Consider the following 13983-nt stretch of genomic DNA (forward strand, 5'->3'; position numbering starts at 1 on the left):
CTCCCCACCTTCAAATCTGCTCTCATTTCAGTAGAAATAAGGGTATCAACTTTGACTTTTCTCTCTCCCACATCCAACAAACCCATTCAGTCACCAAATCCTGTAGATTTTGTCTCCACAGCTCTTTTAGACCTATCCCCCAGCTTCAGTTCTGGTGACGTTACTGCCAATCCCTTGTTCTACTTCTGACCCAGACTGCTTAGACGGCTTCAACCCCTGGCCAACCCATAAGTCCTCAGGAGCACGACTATTCCTTTTGCCCCTTCTTTGGTTTCTTCCATGCAGTGAAAGCATCTAGTAAACACAGCCTGGCCTTGTGGATATGGTTTACTATCTGTGGACTGGCTTGGAATCCTTTGGAGAGTGAACAGAGCTCCAATGCCCCAGGACTTGTCTCACACGTTGGCAGTTCCCATCTGGGGTCTTCCTCTGGGTGGTCCAACAGAGTTAGTTGCTTGTGTATGAGGTTCTACCTCCAGCGATTGTGTTTCGTATTTCACAGAGGGTGTGGCTTTATCCTCATTTAGCACCTGTCCAACTATTCCTTGGTCATACCTCTGATAATCCAAAGGGCCAGCTGATTTCCTTCCAAATGGTTTGCTTCTGTGACCAAAACTATAAGAACTGGATACTTCCTTCTCATTATATTTCTCAAATGTTAGTTGCAACTGACCAGTCTTTTTTCTTTTTGTCTTCTCCTTTTTCTTCTTTCTCTTCCTCTTCCCACTTCCCTGCCTTCTCCTCCCCCTCTTCCATGCCCCTTCCTCTCCCCACCTCCTCCTCCTCCTTCTGTCGGTACTACTGTTACCTCTTCAACCTCCCCTCCTCCTCCCCTCTCCTCTCCTCAGTTATATCCTCCATCCCCCTTCCTCTCCTCCCTCCCCTCCTCACTTATATCCTCCATCCCCCTCCCTCTCCCCCTCCTCTCCTCACTTATATCCTCCATCCCCCTTCCTCTCCCCCTTCCCCTCTTCCTCACTTATATCCTCCATCCCCCTTTCTCTCCCCCCTTCCCCTCTTCTTCACTTATATCCTCCATCCCCCTTCCTCTCCCCTCCTCCTCCCCCTCCTCTCCTCACTTATATCCTCCATCCCCCTTCCTCTCCTCCCTCCCCTCCTCACTTATATCCTCCATCCCCCTTCCTCTCCTCCCTCCCCTCCTCACTTATATCCTCCATCCCCCCTTCCTCTCCCCCTTCCCCTCTTCCTCACTTATATCCTCCATCCCCCTTCCTCTCCTCCCTCCCCTCCACACTTATATCCTCCATCCCCCCTTCCTCTCCCCCTTCCCCTCTTCCTCACTTATATCCTCCATCCCCCTTCCTCTCCCCCCTCCCCTCCTCACTTATATCCTCCATCCCCCTTCCCCTCCCCTCCTCACTTCTACTCCATACACTTTTGTTTTATGTTTTTGTCAGAGGCCCTTTTGAGGGGAGTTTATATTTACTCCTTTCTGAGGTATGTTTAGTTTTTCTTTTATGTTTTCCTTTAATGTCCACCATTCTCTCACTTATTTTCCTCTGTCAAATACTGCATATTCCATAATTTTGTTTAATTTGCCTCTCCTTTTATCTTCCATTATGACTACCTCATAACTTCCTATCCTCTTCTTCCTATGCTGTTAATAACTGGTCTGCCTAGCTTGGGTTTTGCACCCTCTTCGCCCTACATTTTATAGCAAAAGGAATCTTTCTGAATTGCAGATCTGATTAGGAGGCTCCCTGTATAGTATACAAACCCCTTTATCCCTAAACCCTCCTGTCTCTCTCTCCAACCCTCTTTCTTGCACTGACCTTCTTTGAAACTTATGTTTCGGCCATAAAGAATTATTTGTGGTTCCTTTTGTTTTATAGCTGATTTGATCTTTCTGGAGCCCCTGGTGCTCAGGCTTTCCCTCTCTCGGTGGTAGTGCTCTTTGCCATCCTCCATCCCATCCAGTTGCCTTAAATACACCTACTCAGTTTTCAAAAGTCATCTCAAGTGTAAACTCAATAATCTTTTGCCTTAAAGACTTTCCTGCTTTTGCTTCTCCCGCAGTAGAATTGACCACTCTCCCTTTTAAGTCCCCACTCTGCCCTGCACATTCTTCTCAAGAACGTTAGGCAGCACCATTGAGCTTAATAGACTCTAGCTCTTCATGGTCCCTACTATGTTCCAGGCTCCATTCTGAGCACTTTACACAAACCACTTACTTGATTACTTATCTGTCTCCCTTTATGGGCAGGGAATGTCTTAATAATATTTTTAAGTTATTAGCTTTCAATTATAGGAATGAAAGATGCAATCAGAGGAGAACTATCAATTCCTACCGCAAATCCTAACTACTTGTTATATACTCTGTGTACCATCTACTTTTGTTGCTAAGACCCATCCCTCTGGAGCCCACTGTCTCTCACCTTTTCAGGGACTACTTTTCTATAATTATTTGCTTTCTTTCTTGCATCTTCTACTGCAGCAGTAAAGAGCTCATATTGCCAGTTTTCAAATCATAGCTTTGCAACTTACTAGCAGTGTATTTTTGGGCAAATTAATTGACTTCTCTGTGTCTCAGTAACTTTATCTCTAAAATGGTGATACTTTGATAATTAAAAGAGCAATACAAGAAAGTATGTGGAACAGTGCCTGGCACAAAGTAAATGGTGAACAAATGTTAATTATCAGATTATTTAAAATTATTTGCAACAACATATGAAATGCCTTATATCATATATTAACAAGTATCCCTTGGGCTTTTGTCCCCATCCAGCTACTGCCCCATTCTTATCTCTGCTTCATAGCAAAATTACTCTAAAGAGTTGCCTATGCTTGCTGTCTTTCTCTCATTTTCCTTCTTAACTCATTGGAATGGGGTTTTTATCCAAAGCATGCCAGTGAAGCAGATCTTATGACACTTATCAAGGTCACCAGTGATTTATACCATGTCAGAGTCAATTGTCAGTTCTCTCTCTTTGTCCCAATCGACCTCTCACTAGCAGCTGACATGGTTGATAACTCCCTCCTTGAAAAGGTTTCTTCTTTAGGCTTCAGGGACATGGTAAGCCTGGTTTCCCCCACCTTTTGGGCCCCCTCTCTCAGTCTTGTTGCTGGTTCCTCTCCTGTCCTTTCCTCTACAAGATCCCTGAAAGTAAGAGTCCTCCAGGGCTCAGTCTTTGGTCCTATTCTTTTCTTTATCTATATTCTCTTCCGACCTGATCTGACCTGGTCCCATAGCTTCAGATAATATCTATATGTTGATGAATCCTCAAATTTATATTTCCAGCTCAAGTCTCTTCCCTGGGTTCCTCACTCAGATATTCAGCTGGTTACTGGGCATTACTACAGGGATGTCTAGTAGGCAGCTGGGATGCAACATGCCCAAAATAGAGCTATTAACTCCTCTTTTCCAAAGTTGTCCCCCCCCCCCAATTCTACCCCAAGTAAATGGCATACCATCCATACTAGGCTGCAGCCTTGGATTCATCCTGGATTGCTTTCTTACTTTTATTCCCTATTAGTGAAAGTCCCCATAATCTCTCTTTGCATTATTTCTACAGTCCCTGGCTCTACTTTTCATTCCTCCTTTAGTCTTCCTGATGAATCTTTCTAAAGCTTAAATCAAATCATGTCACCCTTCCTGAAAGCACTCTAAAACTTCCATTATGCTTAGAATAAAAGCCAATCTCCTTGACATGGCCTAGAAGGTCTCTCATGATCTTGTTCTTTTCTAGCTCTGGGACCTCATCTTCTACTTTCTTCCTTGGTCTCTTCACTATAGACACATTGGATTTCTTTGACCTTGAGCATGCTGAGCCCATTCCAGTACTGGTGCCTTGCAGTAGTTTTTCCTTCTATAGTGATGTTCTTTCCTCCGATCTTTTCATGGGTGTTGCCGTCTCATCATGCAAGTATCCACTCAAATATAATAATAAGTATCAACAGAATTACCTATATTTATTTAGAATTCCTAATTAAAAGATTGGCTCTTTTATTGGTCTGTATTTTGTTTTTATAACAGTTCTGAAGTAGAGGTTTAACTTAATTTTCTCCCAAAATTTAGCCAATTGTTCTAACACCATTTATTTAATAGGTAATTATTTTCTCCACTAATTTGAAATGCCAATAGTGGACACCTAGACTGCTTGTACTGGCATTTCTTGTGAAAGAATTGGTGAGTGTACTTAACCCAGATCTGAATTTCACAGGATGGCCAGCAAGTCCTATGGATTGTGGCCAACGTTTATATTTGGTTGAAAATTCTTCTGTCTCCAAGAAATTTTAATTTTATGCTGGCATCTACTATCCAAAGGAATTTATTTGTGAACAACTATCACTATCTTGTGAGCATTATAAGAAATGTCCAAGTTAAGTACCTGTTGACTACCTCCTTATCTGTAAAATATTTTTCTAGCCCCTTTAGCTCTAAATCTCATGATTCTAGGCTTGGGCTTTTTAAAAGCTTTTCTTATATATTTTTGAATGAACTCTACCCACATATACTGATATTTAAGATATTCTGTGTTTCCATACTGCATTTTTTGCTTTAGAGATTAAGTTCAACTGTTTCTAGGTATTTCTTTTTCTGGAAAAACATTTGTCAACATCAAAGACTTAGTGTTTGTTTTTAGTGTTTTGAACTTCTAAAGTTTCCCTCACATCTATCTTTGTTCTCTTTTTAGCTCAGCTGCTACATTTCTTTTTTAATATATGACCAGACAAAATGTTGATAATAGTGGGGCCCCTGGGAATATGCTGGAGTTGTGCAAGCTTTACTCTTTTACTCCTATTAATGCAGGAAATTTCTGATCTTTAGAAGAAAACTGAAATGCAGAAATATCAGTGTTTGCTCAAGGTCTTTTTTTCCCAAATAGCTGTGCTGAATTTGTACCTTATTTGGACAATTTCCATATTGAAGGGCTCAGAATGCTCTACTATGTGACTCCTCTTTTGCCCTCTAAGGAAAAGGTCTAAACATTTTAAATGGAAATAGCAAGGCTATTATGTGGGAAGTGTGCTTGTAGAGCAGAATGTCATTTTGATAACAGAAAGCAGGAAAACTCCTGAACAGAGCCTGGCTTCCTTCTTCTCAGTGCTAAATAAATAATGCATTTCTCAAAGGCTGTATCTTTGGATGCAAACCTAGGTTTGGGTAAAGAAGAAAAGCATTTCAACTCTATTATTGGCCTTCAGATTGTTTCTGTTTTCCACCAGTTCTGAAATTGCAGTCAATTAGGTACTTTTTCTTGTGACAGATTGGAAACCAGAAGGGAGCTTTATGAATTCAAACAGAGAAATTTGAGTTAAAAATGTCTGTAAAGCACTCCTTTGCACATTTTCTCTTTAGAATTTGCAGAGTACATTAATTTTCTGATATAAGTAATTATGAGATGTTTTAGGCTTAGCCTTATATCAAGTTAATAGAAGGGATGCTTTATTTTGAATTCCTAACTATTTTAAAATGTATTTATTTTAATCATTTGCATTCTGTTACAGAATTGGTAGACTGATTGGAATGGGACTTCTTAAACCTGGATTCCCACACCTTCTCCTTGATTGTCAATTCCTGTGTTTTTAGACTTGATTCCATGTTGATGATCTATGAGAGCTAACTGTTTTTGAGTTTGTAGCACCGTCCAGGTTTCTCATTCTAAGTCCATGGAGTGAAAGTGATATATTTCTTTTTATGGTTGGCCATAATTTTTTTTTTTGTTTCTGATGAGCAAAACTCCCATTTCAGTATCTTCATTTTGAAGAAGATATTTCAAATCCAGTAAGTATCAATCTGGGAATGTAGTGCTCATGTTTGAAACATTTAGTGGATGGGGGATTTGGTAGACAACTTTGATGCCCTGCTCAGCTCCCCTTTTCCCATGAATTTAAATCTCTGGTTCAGACCCTGCTTCTAGAAAAACTGACCTATGATGGTTGGTACCAGAAGAAGAGTCCTGGGAAACAGATTCTAAGGGATTCTGAAGTTGGCTCTGTTCCCAGGTGGCTGGCAATGAGTCCCTATCACTGCTGGTAGGTGAGGTACTGATAGTCCCTGGTATGTAGCAACAGTGCAGTTATTAAGCCTTTTACTTATGGTGAACTGGGGTAGGAAGGAGATGCACTGGCTTATGTAATATCTCTGGCATTTGAGAGGTTCAGAAGCAAAAGTATTATAAGGACTAAATTGGGTGCCTGTTGCTGAATGCCCTTCATGCTCATGGCAATCAATCACCAACTCAAAAGAAAGTGTGACAGTCAGAGGGCTACCTTGGCAGCACTTAAATGTATGGCAGAGTTAAAGACCAGACTTAATTGTAAGAGTGACAGAACTTTGGAGAAGGCTGAATTCTCAACTCAGGCAAGTCTCCTATGACAAAGTTAGTTCCCCTTAGGCAGGGAGTAGGACTCTGAGATTTAGGTTGGAGATAACTGGGTAGATATACTTGAGTATGTGGAATTGCCAGATTCCTCTGAACTCTTGGAACTCTCCTCCTGCTTGCTGGAATACTGTAGAGGAGCCCTATACGATAGAAGTGCCTACAGGACTATGCTGGCCTTCTCAGAATCCGCCCCCATCTCTCTTCCTAGCCACCCGACCCATAGCTAAGGTCAAGTGTCAGCATGACCCATGGAGGTCATGAAGGGGAAGTGCTATATGCAAAAGGAGCTGTAGGACCTGCCAAAAACCAGGAGAGTGTGCTGAGGTGCTGGATTAAAGGTGATGGAATTTAAAGCTGAATAAGGGAGTTTTTTGAATCTATGAGATGCTTTCTTTTGAGGCAGGATTTAACACCCTGGCAAAGATCCTGGAGCTAGTTCTATTACTCTGCTGGGATGTATCTTGGAAGCTTGGGAAAAATGATAGCCCCCATTAAATTGGGTTGAAATGCCTGTACTGCTGTGGCCAACCGTGGAGGAGTTGCAGTAATGCCCCTTCCTCGCTCACACCTGTGACTTCATGGGAGCTGCTAAAGGTGGGAAAACCTGAACTTGGTTCGTGGATGGGTAGACCTGGTATACTGATGAGAGTGAAAATTTACTGATACTGTACCTCATCCTCATTCAGGGGTGGTTTTGAAAGACTGGTATGGGGAAGTGCTCCCTATGGGCAGAGCATTGGGCAGTGCACTTGATCATCCACTGTGTGGAAGGAGAAGTAGCCTAAGGTAAGGTTATACATGGATTCATGAGCAGCGGCAAATGACTTAGTTGATTGGTCAGGGGTCTGGAATGAGTAAGATCGAAAGTTGTGAGACAAGGAATTTTGTGTAGAGGCATATAGATAGACATATGGGAGTAATGATGAAGTGTGGATATCTTTGTATCACATAATAATAGACAACAGAAAGTGTCTACTGGGGAAGAGTCAATAACCAACCAAATGGGCAGAACGACTCAGCCAGTTGATGTTAGCCAACCTCTGTTCTCAGCCACCCCTGTGCTCATACAATGGGCTTTTGAATGAAGTAATTATGGTGGGAGATATGAAGGCCATGATGGACCCATTAGCATGCGGTCTCTCCATTTGGGCTTATCTAGCTGCTGCTGAATGGTTGACCTGTCAACAAGTCTGATGCTGAACTCCTGTTACGGTAGTATCCCTCAAGGTGAACGATCAGGTCCTTGGTGGCAAATTGGCTAAATTGAATCCCTTCTACCCTGGAAAGAGCAATACTTCATCTTGGCTGAGATAGATACATATTCTGACTATGTGTTTGTCCTTTCCACTGCAAGGCCCAGTCAGAACCACTAACCAAGGGCTCACCCCCAATGTTTGACTCACCAACATGGGATTCTGCATAACATCACATAGGACCAGGGACATACTTTACAGAAAAAAATGTGGGCGGGAGGCATGTGGCCATGGAATCCACTGATCATACCTCATCTCACATCATTCATAAGCTGCTGGAATGAAGGGCCACTTGAGTTCTCCAGGAAACAGATGCCAAGTTGGAGCAGGAGTGCAAGAGGGTACTGGAAGTGGCTATAATACCTTTAAAAGATTAAGGGGGCAAGAACTGGGCAGGGAAAACTTTCAGACTATGATGCAATTTGACATTTGTGAAAAAAGAAGAGAGGAAGCAGGTTTGGGGAGAGCAAGACAGACCACAATGTAGATCTGACAGACTCAGTGGGGAACACTCTAGAGTCCCTCATGGGGCAGAAATGCTTAGTCATTGGCTGAGGGCAGCTGGGAAGAGTGTGGCCTTGATTTAAAGGCTGAGGCAGAGCTTGAAGGTGCTAACAGGTGGACACTGTCACCTGAATGCCCTCCTCGCAGCTGAACAGCCAGTGTTTTTCTTGAAGGGAAGCTGGAGTGGCACACTTCCACTGCTGCCACAATCCACACCTTGTGACCCCTGATCCACGTGTTCAGGGAGCAGCTTCTTCCAGGTTTCAGTGGCCTCTGTTCATGAAGGGAAACTTAGAAGAGGGAAGTTAGGGATGATCTACAGCCCTCACTGCTGCAGTTGATCCCGGGGCTGCACCTGGTGCTCGCGGTTTCCCTCCTGTACCATCCATTCTAAATTCCCTTGCTTTCAGTTAGCATTTCTGCTGGGTTTGGTGCCTTACCTGGTGGTGTGGCTCAAGCTCTCATTCCTGCGGGGTTTGAGCCCCTGATAATTCTACCCTTCTCCGGTTAGTGCTGTTGCACTTGTCCGTTTACAGTCAAAATTAGACAAAGGAGTACCCAGAGATGTCCAAGTGGATCACTTGAATTCCACACATATTCCTCCTGGTCTCCACCTCCACCTGCTAATCAGGGTCAATTATCCCTGCCGTGATGGTGGCCATTCTTTTTGTCTTTTGGTCCCTGGACACAGGAGTTCAAAGTCTCCAGGTTACAGTCTTGGCTTGTGGTTCAGTGAGCCCTTTATTGTGTTTCCTGACAAAAGTGTTCTCTCCCATTTTTGGACTGGGACTTTAACCCTGCAGAGCACAGAGCTGTGAGAACAGGAAGCACAAAATGTCCCGGTGAGACATTGGGAATGATGACCAGTGGGGCTATTTCTATTTCTATGCTTTGGTCCTGGATCCATGTAGTCTTTTTAGTGAGGAGTAAAGGTCTCTGATTTGGTGTGTCTACATCCTCAAGGATGACACCCATTGTCACAGGGTATTGCCTCTGAGCTGGCATACCAGCCCAAGCGATACACAGTGGAACGCGGAGGTGAAGCTCGTTGTTGAATACAATAGGTTTAAAGAAAATACTGCATACTGAGAATGGGGCTCCCAGTTTCCTTCTCATGATGGGCTGATTCTCAGGACAGATGTAGCCAGAGAGGAGATGGGAAGTTTTGATATATTGATATTTGATAGCACCTGAATAAATGTCCAGTTCTCTGCTGGTGGAGAGATCTCTTAAAATCAAATAATCTGAAATGTTTGCGCATTTGAAAAATAATAATTGTAGGCATTTGGCAGATATGATGGGGCACACAGAGAAAAGTTAAGCATAGTACATAGGAAACTAAGAAAATAGGTTTTTAAGAAAAAACTACTTACTAACTTCTAAATTTAATTATTTGTTGTATTTATTGTTTCCTACTGGAATATCAGAGCCAAGGGGCCCAGGAACTTTGTTCACAAATCTTCTAGATGCTTAGAATGGAGCCTGCCACTTAGGGGAGTTGAAGAAACAACAGTTGAATAGTTGAACAAAAAAAAAAAAAGACAAGCCATGTTTAGCTCTGGTTTTCATTTTCATAACCCCATGGTGCCTTGGAATATAGTAAGTGTCAATAGATATTTGTTGAATGGGGTTGAATTATTTGATAAATGCTGAGGAGTAAAATATACCTTAAGCTTATATTTTATCCTTTCAGTGTCACTTTGACCTCTTTAAAAATTAATTTAGTTATCGCCATATATATATTGTAATAATATAACATTTAGTTAATATAATACAATCCAACTATATGACAGTAATGGAAAAGGAATTCTTTCCAACAAAGATATGTTGTTCAATATAAACACTTATTCTTAAAAGCATTTGTTTTATGAGTTGCTTGCTTGCAGGCAACACAATGATGTAGCTTTGAAATTACAGGCATACCTCGTTTTATTGCACCTCATTTTTTTAAATTGTACTTCACACATACTGTGTTTTTAACAAATTGAAGTCTTGTGGCAACCCTGCATCAAACAAATTTATTGGCGCCTTTTTTTCCAACAACGTTTGGTTTGCTCACTTTGTGTCTCTGTCACATTTTGGTAATTCTCAAAGTATTTCAAACTTTTTCACTATTATTATATTTGTTATGGTGATCTGTGATCAGTGATCTTTGATGTTACTCTCTAATTGTTTTGGGGCACCATGAACCATGTCCATATAAGATGGTGAACTTAATCAGTAGATGTTGAGTGTGTGCTGACTGCTCCACCAACCAGCCATTCCCCACGTCTCTCCTTCTCCTTGGGACTCCCTGTTCCTGAGTCACAACAGTATTGGAATAAGACAAGTTAATAGCACTACAGTGGCCTCTAAGTGTTCAAGTGAAAGGAAGAGTTGCACATCTCTCCATTTAAATCAAGAGCTAGAAATGATTCAGCTTAGTGAGGAAGGCATGTTGAAATCCAGGCTCAAAGCTAGGTCTCTTGCACCAAACAGTTAGCCAAATTGTGAATGCAAAGGAAACTAGTTCTTGAAAGGAAATGAAAATTGCTATTCCAGTGAACACACAAATGATAAGAAAGCAAAACAGCCTTATTGCCCATATGGTGAAAGTTTTAGTGGTCTGGATAGAAGGTCAAACCAACCATAACATTCCCTCAAGCCAAAGTCTAATCCAGAGCAAGGCTGTTAACTCTCTTCAATTCTTTGAAGGCTGACAGAGGTGAGGAAGCTGCAGAAGAAAGGTTTGAAGCTAGAAGAGGTTGGTTCCATGAGGTTTAAGGAAAGAAGCTGTCTCCATAACATAAACGTGCAAGGTGAAGCAGCAAGTGCTGATGTAGAAGCTGCAGCAAGTTGTCCAGAAAAGCTAGCTAAGGTAATGAGCGTGGCTACACTAAACAAGAGATTTTCAATGTAGAAGAAACAGCTTTCTGTTAGAAGAAGATGCTATCTAGGACTTTCATAGCTAGAGAGAAGAAACCCAATGCCTGACTTTAGTGCTTCAAAGGACAATCTGACTCCCTTGCACCTGGTGACTTGAAGTAGAAGTCAGTGCCAGTACTCTGATCATTTTGGAAGTCCTAGGGCCCTTAAGAATTATGCAGATCTTTTCTGCTTGTGCTCTATAAATGGAACAACAAAGCCAGAATGACAGCACATCTGTTTCCAACATGGTTTACTGACTATTTTAAGCCCATTGTTGAGATCTACTGCTCGGAAAAAAAGATTCCTTTCAAAGTACTACTGCTCATTAACAATGCACCTGGTCACCCAAGAACTGTGATGGAGATGTACAGTGACATTAATGTTGTTTACATGCTTGCTAGCACAACATTCATTCATTCGCTAGCTCACAAATCAAGGAGTCATTTGGACTTTCAAGTCTTATTCTTTAAGAAGTACATTTTGTAAGGCTATAGCTGTCATAAATAGTGATTCCTCTAATGGATCTGGGCAAAGTAAATTGAAAAGCTTCTGGAAAGGATTCACCATTCTAGATGCCATTAGGATCATTTTTAATTCATGAGAAGAGATCAAATATCAACATTAACAGAAGTTTGGAAGAAGTTGATTCTAACCCTCATGGACAACTTTGAGGGGTTCAAGACTTCAGTGGAGGAAGTATCTGCCGATGTGGTGGAAATAGCAGGAGAACTAGAATTAGAAGCAGAGCCTGAAGATGTGACTGAAATGCTGCAGTCTCATGATAAAATTTTAATGGATGAGGAGTCACTTCTTATGGATGAGCAAAGAAAGTGGTTTCTCCAGATGGAATCTACTCCTGGTGAAGATGCTATGAAGATTGTTGAAGTGACAACAAAGGATTTCGAATATGACATCAACTTAGTGGGTAAAGCAATGGCAGCGTTTGAGAGGATTGACGCCAATTTTGAAAGAAGTTCTGTGAGTAAAGTGCTCTCAAACAGCACTGCGTGCTACAGAGAAATCGCTTGTGAAAGGAAGAGACCATTGACGCAGCACACTTCATTGTTGTCTTCTTCTAAGAAATTGCCAGTCACCCCAACCTTCAGCCGCCACCACCCTGATCAGTCAGCAGCCAGCAACATCGAGGCAAGATGCTCCATTAACAAAAAGATTTCAACTCACTGAAGGCTCGAATTATGGTTAGCATTTTTTAGCAATAAAGTATTTTTAAAATTAAGCTATGTACATTGTTCTTTTTAGACATAGTGCTATTGCACACTTAGACTATAGTATAAAGTAAAGATAACTTCTGTATGCACTGGGAAACCGAAAAATTTGTATGGCTTGCTCTATTGCGATACTCACTTATTGCAGTGATCTGGAACCCAACCCGAAATATCTCTGATGTATGTCTATACATTTTCCTCAACAAGTTCAAAGCACTTTCCATGCTTAAAATTCTCAGAACAGAGTGACAAAGGCATTATGTCCCAGGAATTCTTATGCATATTTTATAGATGGGAAAGTACAAAGGCAGAGCCAGGCACTGGTAGAGGTAGAGGACTCCCTAGTGAGAAGTGGGGTACTAAGTTGTGAAAAAATGTGGCATTTAGGACACTCTAAGGACAGAAAGGGAATGATAAAGCTAAAACATCCAAAACCTAGTAGGAAACCCATATGAAAAAGACTCAGCTTCCTCTGGATCCAAAGGGCAGAGAGATACAATTCTTGCCTTGCAGTAAAGAGTGAACCAATAAGGAAGGACAGATCTGTCCAATCGTAGTTTATAGCTGAGAGTTTCCTGAGTTGTAACAAAGCAGATTGTGTAATTTAAATAGCTGATTCTGTTTGCTTTACTGTAGGAGAATATAGGTAAAGTGGAAGGGGATAATGCTGTGGATTATAGGGAAGCCATCCTTGGATGGACAACTTCTCTGCACTTCCTGTGCTACAGCAGTCGAAAGACACCAAAGTTGCAAATTCCTTGAAGAGTTGAAAGCAAATCATGCAGGGAAGTAGCCTGAACTTCCTGAGACGTATGTTGTCTCAAGAACCTATTAATTCTGTACTATAATTAGCAGTAGATGATTTTGAGTAGAGCCAAATTTGATTATCTTTTCTTTGCTAGTGCAGATAACAGTTTCCAAGTTGGTTAGTGGAAACGGGAGTCAAGAAGGAGGGTAGGAGGCAGATGGACACCTGGACACCCACAGTGACCACCATTTGGTGGAGATCCTTCTATTTGAGTATTACGCTGCATCAGATGTTCAGACATATTTCTTTTATAAAAGAGGTCTAACATCATAATAGCCTAATAAATCTTACTTCTCAAGGGATTGATATTACTGAATAGAGTAAGAACCATTCTAAAACAACTCCTGAATAGGTTCCCTTTTGAAGATTTGCAAATGTGGCAGTAACAAAGAATAATGTAGAATTTCTTTTTAACACCCAGACTGAAGATTAGCTTCCATTTTGCAACTGCATCTATTTATTTGATTATATTAATTAATTTGTGTTTACATATGGAAACAAAATCTATGCTATTGAGAAATGCCAGTGTATATGTTCTATTTCTCTTAAAATGAATTCGCTGGAAAGGTCCTGGGGATAGATCCCAGGAAGGGTGTAAGGGTAGAGATCAATAAACGTACAGACACCTGCATGGGTACTGTCAGTGCTCTGCCCACATCTCCTCAGAATCGGTTCCATTTCCCTGTGTACTGTTTCCTTTGTGATTCCTCTCTGCAAGGGCTGCCCTCAGGCTGCTAAACATAGCTTTGATTCTGTGCAAAGAGAGCAGGGAGTGCCTGGGAATTTAGTCCCCAGAGCCAGCCCTTAACCAGTGATGGACAGGTGTGAGGTAATAAATCTCAATCTCCCTTGCCCTTGATGGGACAGCGGGCTGCACTAGCTCCAGAGTTACCCTGCGAGATTGAATGGAAGCTACATCCTCTCAGACTTGGCTTGAA

The 13983-nt window shown here is 41.6% G+C and overlaps 1 pseudogene; it reads left to right on the plus strand.

The window, feature by feature from the left end:
* The window catches only part of LOC133090548 (tigger transposable element-derived protein 1-like), a 31125-nt pseudogene extending 18126 nt beyond the window's left edge, over positions 1–12999 (plus strand).
* Positions 13000–13983: the final 984 nt, after the last annotated feature.

This window comes from Eubalaena glacialis, chromosome 4 (assembly GCF_028564815.1).
Source record: "Eubalaena glacialis isolate mEubGla1 chromosome 4, mEubGla1.1.hap2.+ XY, whole genome shotgun sequence".
Classification (NCBI taxonomy): Eukaryota; Metazoa; Chordata; class Mammalia; order Artiodactyla; family Balaenidae; genus Eubalaena; species Eubalaena glacialis.